The following is a 9,084-nucleotide window of genomic DNA, read 5'->3' as shown; positions in this document are numbered from 1 at the left end:
ATACTCAGTAAGTAACCCCACTACTGGGGTCAGGCTGGGCATCTATGTCCTCTAGATATCTACATCTGGCACATATACACATGAAACAAGAAGGAGACCGAGTCCTATCCTACTATAGTTAAGTATGCCCACTACCTCTAGTGAATCCCAAAGGAGACAAACTAGTGAATCCCGAAGGAGACATAAACTGGGGAAACCTGAAGGAGACACAAACTGGTGAATCCCGAAGGAAACACAAATTGGTGAATCCCGAAGGAAACATAAACTGGTGAATCTCGAAGGAAACACAAAATCTAGTGGGCATCTAACTAATTAGTAAGGACATTCGCATAGTTTCAACATCAAAATCATCACCGTATGAATCTATGACATACATATAATCCTCAACACTATGGCTCTATCGCATACACATATACCTCAACGTCATGGTTCTACAACATACTTGTATACCTCAACATCCTCAGATCAAATACAATCATATGGAAGCACATACCATCTCATACTAGCATTTAAGTGTCTATGTGCATATTTAAAAAATTCAGATCTCGTGCCAGAATATACTTTGATTCAGATCATACTATCAATTTATCATGCTAACATTCTGCCATAACATACATTTATCATGTTAGCATATAACTAAATCTGGCCCCTGGGTAGTTCCAATAGTAAGATTACTTACCTTAATAGAAAATCCACAGATAAAATTAGACAACCAAACAATGACAGCGGTTTGAAGTAACGACCCTAACATACGAATACAACCATTAAATTTCAGTCCAACAATAATTGTGAAACCTCAGATTCAAATTCAAAATGCCCAAAAGCTTACCCCAAGAACTTGATCAACAACCACTCCCAAAATCTCGACTCCAAAATCTCCTTCTAACAGATTCTAATTCCAACGAACAACGACTTAAAACCTTCAAAACATGAATTAAATGATTATTTAATCCAATAATCCATAGGTGTCAAAATCCTTCAAGAAATCCATTTCATAACATTGACCTTACCTAAATCCAAGATCTGTTCAAAACCAAGAGTCGGTGATGGAAACTAGAGTTGAATGGCGGCCTCGTGACAGAAACTCGAGCAGTCCGTTGGACAGATCTATTGCGGCGGACCAGCGGCGCGGGGGTTTGTAGGGCTGGACGGAGGAGTGGCGTGCGGCTGCGAACGACAGCTCCTCCGGCTTGTCGAGATCGGTGCGACTCAGACGAACGACTCTCCGGTTGGGCGAGATTGGTGCGATTCAGACGGACGGACAAAGGAGTGTATGGGGGAGGTTGCACGGCGAGATCTATGGTGGCCGAAGGGAGAATCGACAGTGCAACGGACGATTGGAGTTTGAGCAGCGAGGGAGGCGGCGGCGGAAGGGATAAAAACGAGGGTAGGGGGGTTCCTTTTTGCGAGAGGAAGAAGGAAAAATGTTTGGTTTTTTAAAAAAGAATAATAATAATACTAATAATAATAATAATAATAATTATTATTATTATAATAACTAAAAAGGAAATTGTATAATTATTTTTAATTTATTTCCTTATTCCACTTTATACTATGAAATTCTTTTCCTTTTTAAAAGAAAATTAATTTTTGCCATTAATTTTTAAATTGAATTTCAAAATTGAATAATTTTCACTCCAACACTTAAATTCTCGCACTTATACTTGATGTCCAAAATTCCAAAAATACCCTCCAACTAATAATAATTATTGAAATTCCAAATAATAAAGTTACTAAAATTACATTATTACTAAAAAATGTGCTGGGTGTTACACCTGTCATCTTCGTTTCTCCTTACACCTTCATGCACGTGTTCATCTTACTTGGAATCAACGCATATCCCAAGCATCTAGCACCACTCATTCATAAATCCCTCTGTTTCACTTGAACTCTTATGTCCTCTTGTATAAACGCATTGAAATTAGTGTAGATAAGCCTCTCCCATATTTATCTAGGATCTTTCTGTAACTGAAGCAACGTAAGGCCTGTGTTAGTTTGTCATAAATCCCTGTGCTCGACCCTAGATTTACCAGGAACCTACGTTATTATACTTGGATCTGATTCAGGAAAGTTTGTACACATTATAGAAAGTGTAACGCATCATCTTAGCGTATCACCTAATCTTCTCACCTAGAGAAGTGATTCATCATTCATCTTCATTCATTCTAACCTCGCTTTTCACCCTTACTTATATGCACTTTTAAACACAAATTATGAAGCCCAAACAAGTTTTTGGTGCGTTGCCAGGGATTTTAGCAACAAAGCTAATCAGAATTTTGCTTTTGTTTCTTTTGTAGAAAAACTTGCAAATGAAGGATTATTACAAGTTAAGCCTAAGATTGCAAACTTTTTATGAGCAGGGAAAACACTCCTGAGCTCTTATACAACCCTGAAGTTGAAAGGACCTTTAGATGAAGGAACCGGTCTAATCATCATCGAAGGTTAAGGCAACAACAAAGATAACAACAATTAAGACAACAACAACAAATGGCGGATGATCAGATAAACAAGAACTTAGCTCAACAATTAGCCAATGTTGCCGAAAACCCAATCCTAATGGAAAATAACAGTATGTGTCCAATGCGAGAGTATGCGTCACCTGTGCTGTATGACTTTTTGCTAAAGATCATATATCCAACGCCTGACAGGATGAGCTTTGAAATGAAGTCGATAATGCTCTAGATGCTTCAAACAATAGGTCAGTTTGGAGGCGCTTGCGGCGAAGATCCACATGCCCATATGAAACACTTCCTGGAAACATGCAACTCATTTGTGATTCTTAGAATCACACCAGAGGCCATTAGACTATCCTTATTTCCCTACTTTCTCCGCGATGATGCCAAGCAATGGGCAAGTTCTTTAGAACTTGGCGAGAGAAAAATGGGGGAAAAGTTAGTGGAAAAGTTCATGCAAAAGTAATTTCCTCCCACCACTAACACAAGGAGGCGTAGAGAGATTATGAACTTTGAACAAGGAGAATTTGAAGCTGCATGGGAACGATTCAAAGGATTGGTCAAGAATTGTTCTAATCACGGACTATCTTTGACTATTCAAATGGAAACTTTTTAGGGGGGAGGGGCTGAATAAAGCTTCCCAGATGGCAGCTGACGTAGCCGTAGCTTGCGGCATAATGGATAAGTCATATAATGAAGCTAAGGAGATCTTAGATCGCATCACCAAGCATAATATGGAAAGGGTGGATGATACCTATGATACCAAAACAGATAGTAGGAGGTATTCTCAGAACGTGAATAGTATTGATTCAAATGCAATAGCCACGCATTTTGCACAAGTGACTGCAATCACAAACATATTGCAAAACTCTCGGGGGGGGGGGGGGGGAGAGGGGCCTGAATAGAGCTTCCTAGATAGCAGTTGACGTAGCTGTAACTAGCGGCATAATGGATAAGTCATATAATTAAGCTAAGGAGATCTTAGACCGCATTACCAAGCATAATATGGAAAAGGTGGATGATACCTATGATGCCAAAACAGATAGTAGAAGGTGTTCTCAGAACGTGAATAGTATTGATTCAAACGCAATAGCCACGCTTTTTGCATAAGTGACTGCAATCACAAACCTATTACAAACTCTCGGGGGTAGGGGGGCTGAATAGAGCTTCTCAGATGGCAGCCGACGTAGCTGTAGCTGGCGGCATGATGGATAAGTCATATAATGAAGCTAAGGAGATCTTAGACCGCATCACCAAGCACAATATGGAAAGGGTGGATGATACCTATGATACCAAAACAGATAGTAGGAGGTGTTCTCAGAATGTGAATAATATTGATTCAAACGCAATAGCCACGCTTTCTGCACAAGTGACTGTAATCACAAACCTATTGTAAATTCGAGGGGGGAGGAGGGGGGGTGAGGCTGAATAGAGCTTCTCAGATGGCAGCTGACGTAGCCATAGCTGGCGACATAATGGATAAGTCATATAATGAAGCGAAGGAGATCTTAGACTACATCACCAAGCACAATATGGAAAGGGTGGATGATACCTATGATACCAAAATAGATAGTAGGAGATGTTCTCAAAATGTGAATAGTATTGATTCAAACGCAATAGCCACACTTTCTGCATAAGTGACTGCAATCACAAACCTATTGCAAACTCTCTTACTAGGAAACGTATCACGTACCCAAAAGGTGCATCATGTGGATGCATTCATGCAACCCATGGCTAGCTATGTAGGCTGTGGAGAACCTCACTCTTATAATGACTGCCTGCAAAACACACAGTTTGTTTGTTTTATATAAAAAAAAAACCAATTCTCAAACATATATAACACTAGATAGAAAAACTATCCAAATTTTTCTTGGGGAGATCACCAACAAGAACAACAGCACTCAGGGATGAATCAACAACATAGGCAAGGGCCGCCGCCTGGATTTCAGCAGCTACAACAATCTCAACTTCAGTCTTTCAATAGAGGTGGTTAGGTGTCGAGTTCAACATCTCCACTTGAAAATCTCTTGAAAGAATATATAACCTAGAATGACGCGTTACTAAAGAGTCAGACATCGTCAATCCAGAACTTAGAGATGTAAGTAGGACAAATTGCTAGCAAACTGAAGAACTGGCCACAAGGAGTACTTTCTAGCAACACTAAGACCCCAGGAAATTGAAGGAACTCTTGTCAAAGAGTACTTCTGAGTGGAACCAAGATCGTTCGAAACTCATAGTGACGGAAATAACACATTCACAATCAAACATACTAGTTATGCATTTAACAAAAAATTACAACATGCTTTGAACTTTAAACAACAAAAGAAACGAGATACATACCAGTTGAAGAACTCTTATTCGCTTTAAATCTCGCTGTTGTCAAAGGACTGCACCTCTCACTGTCGCTGTGCAAGCCAAACCAATCGTCCACAAAATCTCGCTGTCGTCTACTCCCGAATGGACTCCTCATGAACCAGGCAACAATGGAGGACACAACCACTCGGAAACCTTAGTATTCTCGGAGTGAGAATCCATGAGGTGTAGGCTCTATCGGATTTGGTAGAGGGAAGGAGGAAGGAACGACCGTTTACCACGACAAAGCAAGTGGGAGATATCGGAAGTCTATCGCATAAACAAGTGCTTGATCGTTTAGGTAAAGGTATACGATCGTGTAGTAAACTGGGGCTGATTGTATAGACGATCTTTTAGTAAAACACTCAGGTGCGCGATTTCTTAGAAAAAGCTAGACGATCGTTTAGGTAATTCTATGCGACCGTTTAGGAAAAGTGTGCATGTACACAATCGTTTAGTAAATTTTGAGCTGTCGTGTATGCTCTTGATTTGCTAGGCGATAGGCAGTGTACTAATTCAGGGAGTGAGTATCTAATCACTTGCAAAATGAAAACCAAAACCATTTTCATTTTATCCTTCAGTTACAAAAACTGAATGCAAGCTCCCATTATGTCATTTGATTACGGAGAAAAAACTGGCAATAATTATCCCATAATTGTTTAAATTAAAAATAAATATAATCATATTATATTTATAATCTATTGTTTAATATCACATCATATGCAACATATGAACCATAGTCCTTTTCTCCTCCACTAGATATAAATCATATTTATATCATTTTCCTCCAATTAATGTATCTCATATATCATGTCAACTATATCATATATAATTGACCTGTTTAATTATATCATATATAATCAAAATTCCTTTTGTCAATTTGAACACTTCAAACTGACCCAAAAACTGATTATCAACTTGAATCCATTGAGCTACCAAGGGGACCTTATAGATCTATGGCTCGAAGCTCCAACTATACGTGAATAGCTGACTAAACTCTTTTGGCCACGAGATCCATCATCCGTTAACTACCAGACATTCCACTAAAGATCGACAGCTGCACTCTTCTCACAACATATATATTTTTGTGTCCATCGGACATAACCAATGAATAATACGATAACTCTTCACAGATGCTCGCAAGTACAGCTAGGCCAATTTACCGTTTTGTCCCTGTAGTTACATCTAACTCCTTAAGTACCACTGATCCTTCTAATGAACAATACAATATAGTCCTACTATGTGTGGACACCTCTCGGGCCATGAGAAGGTGTGTGGCGCCACATCGTTCAAGTTTCGGAATCAACCCTTAAGGGAGCAATCTATCTACTTACCCCTGCTTCGAGGAGAAGTGAATTCCATCTTGTGTAACTGAGTTCCCAGCTCCCAAATCAGACGAACCCCCAAAGTGGTAGGTTTGAGTTGGCGATCTGGCCACTCACACCCATGCAAATCAAAGGATTGCCCTCAAATACAAAAGTTCCCAACTCACTCAGGATTGAGGTCATGTTACCTATGGTCATCCTAGTGTAGTGAAGTCTTTGTCATGAACGGTGTTATATAACGAGACTATAATACTTCGTGGTCTGGTCTTATACAAACTCCTTTGTATAAGATGCCCTCGCGTGCATGTCTTCACATGAATGATCAAGATCAGACCATCTATAGCAAGTCACAACACTTGTAACTATTCTACAAAGCGGGCTGCATCCGTAGCGGTACCAGGATAAGGTTTCCCTCCTATATTCATATACTACAGACCATTTTGGTTATCACTTAAGACATGATCCACCTGTATGTCTCCACATACATGCTTAAGTTACAACGAAAACCAAGGATCTTAGTTTATTGGTTTGTGGTAAAACAATTAAAACATCCAATGTTCCATAGACAATAGTGAAGAAAAAATATCATATATTATTACATCACAAGTGTTTGTTCAAAACAATGTTTACAAACTATAGGACCCAACGAGAGTTTAGGGCATCAGCCCTAACAATCTCCCACTTGTCCTAAAGCGAGTAGGGTGTACAAAAAACTAGTACAAATCAATAAACTAGGGCACTAAGGCCCAGTACAAAATATCTCCCACTTGTCCTAGTCTAGCCGTGGGCAGTCCCGTAAACCCATGCTCTGAAGGTGATCCTAAAAAACTATAGCCGTGAGAGCTTTCGTAAATGGGTCAGCAACGTTGTGCTACGAAGCGATCTTCATGACTATCATGTCCCCTCGATGCACTATCTTGCGGATGAGATGATACTTCTGCTCTATATGTTTGCCGCGCTTGTGACTCATAAGCTCCCTGGAGTTTGCCACAGCTCCACTATTGTCACAATAGAGGTGTCTGGAACAATTTCCAGATTCGTCAGGAACTTTCTGAGCTAAACGGCCTCCTTAACAGCTTCACAAGCTGCTATGTACTCGGCCTCCATCATGGAGTCAGCGATACACCCTTGCTTAGTGCTTCGCCACACTACTGCTCCTCCATTAAGTGTAAAAACTGACTCTAAAGTAGACTTCCTAGAGTCCTTATCAGTCTGAAAGTCAGAATCTATGTATCCAGTAAGGACAAATCCCTAGTTCCATACAAGAGCATGTGGTCCCTCGTTTCTGAAGATACTTGAGGATGCTCTTGACTGCGGTTCAGTGACCCTGTCTTGGATTAGACTGATACCTACTGACTATTCCCACAACATAGCAGATGTCTGGTCTAGTACAGAGCATCACACATATCAAACTGCCGACAGATGCATATGGGACCCGTCTCATCTCCTCAACCTGTCACACCCCACCCCAGACTAACCTTTAAGCCTGAGAAAGGGCATGACTGTAGCAGCTATCAACCCTTTTGTTGACACTTACTGCCTAACTCTTGCGGAAGTAACTCTGATACCAATGAACAAATTCAACAACCAACTGATTAGTAGGCCCATTTTATTATAACAACGTAACGTTTATACAACTCTAAGACTTAATAACAAAGTTTACAACAATAACTGTAAAACCCTCCGAAAGTGTAATTGTGGCTTGTGGCAGACCTTAACCTTAGCAGCACTCTGGAACTCCTCACCTTATGCTACCTGGGGGGGGGGGGGGGGGGGGGTAAAAAAAAAAAAAAAACATGGAAAACATGAGTTATAAAGCCCAGTGAGTGGTGCCTTTAGATAAACAAATAACTTTGTCAACAGAAATATACTTTTTGGAAATCAATGCATAGTTAACAAGAATATTACCACAAGTTCAATATTATTTTCTAGCTAAACCGTTGGACAATCCCCAGCTCGACTGCTGGTTAAAACAATCAACCCCAACTTGACCGCTGGTTATTGCATAATAAAAACATCCCCAGCTTTACCATTGGTTATCCCTGGCATGATCCTACATTTTTTCGAGTACTTTCACACGTATACTAAGACAACAATAATTCTTGTGGAAACTTTCCCTGTACCCTATTATCCTGCCAATGTGCAGATCGACTATTTTTTCGCTAGCTATGCTTAGGTAACTTGACTATATTTCCCGTCGGTTGTCGCCGACTATCATTTCCTGCCGACCGAAGTCGACTATATTTTCCCGCCAAGTACCTTTTCAAGCATGCTAACTATATATCTCGGGTACAATTCTAGTTTCCATCACAAGCATACAAGTAATATAGTAACAAGATAAACATATATCCCTGATCATGCCAATTTAACATTATTCCCTATATATAGAAATTATATCAACAATACAACACACAATAACCACTCACCTTGGTTGGTTAGGAACTTTCCTTTCCGAAGTTCCTTAGGTTTTCTTGGTTCCCTTTTGAACCCTAAATTCCAGATTCAATTATCAGCTTAGATTACTCAGAGTTCCAGACCTTATTTTAAGATACTTCCTTCTGAAAACATGTTCTAAAATGTCTCAGGAAGCTTACCCTATATTAGCTCCGAAATCTTCGTGTTTTGGTGAGAATCATCAAAAAATCAAGACTGGCCCATCTTATCCGACAGCTCGACCCTTCTGTCTTTTCCTCATTCTCCAGCCTGATTCCTTGGAGCTTCTTCTTCGGAAGGCCCACCATGAAATCTAGACTCTAATAGCTTTCAGGTGGCTTTGGAATCACTCCAAACACATGAGTATTCTGGGAGAACTCCTCGTCCCAATTTGATGCTACTTCCTGTCCTTTCTGTCCGACAACATCCTCCACTCTTGGAACCTCTTGACCAAGGCATGGTCTTGATACCAACGCATAGTTTCCTCCCAATACGCTATTCTTTATGTCCTTTGAAGAGAA

Source organism: Benincasa hispida, chromosome 11 (genome assembly GCF_009727055.1).
Source record: "Benincasa hispida cultivar B227 chromosome 11, ASM972705v1, whole genome shotgun sequence".
Lineage (NCBI taxonomy): Eukaryota > Viridiplantae > Streptophyta > Magnoliopsida > Cucurbitales > Cucurbitaceae > Benincasa > Benincasa hispida.
This window is presented reverse-complemented; position numbering follows the sequence as displayed.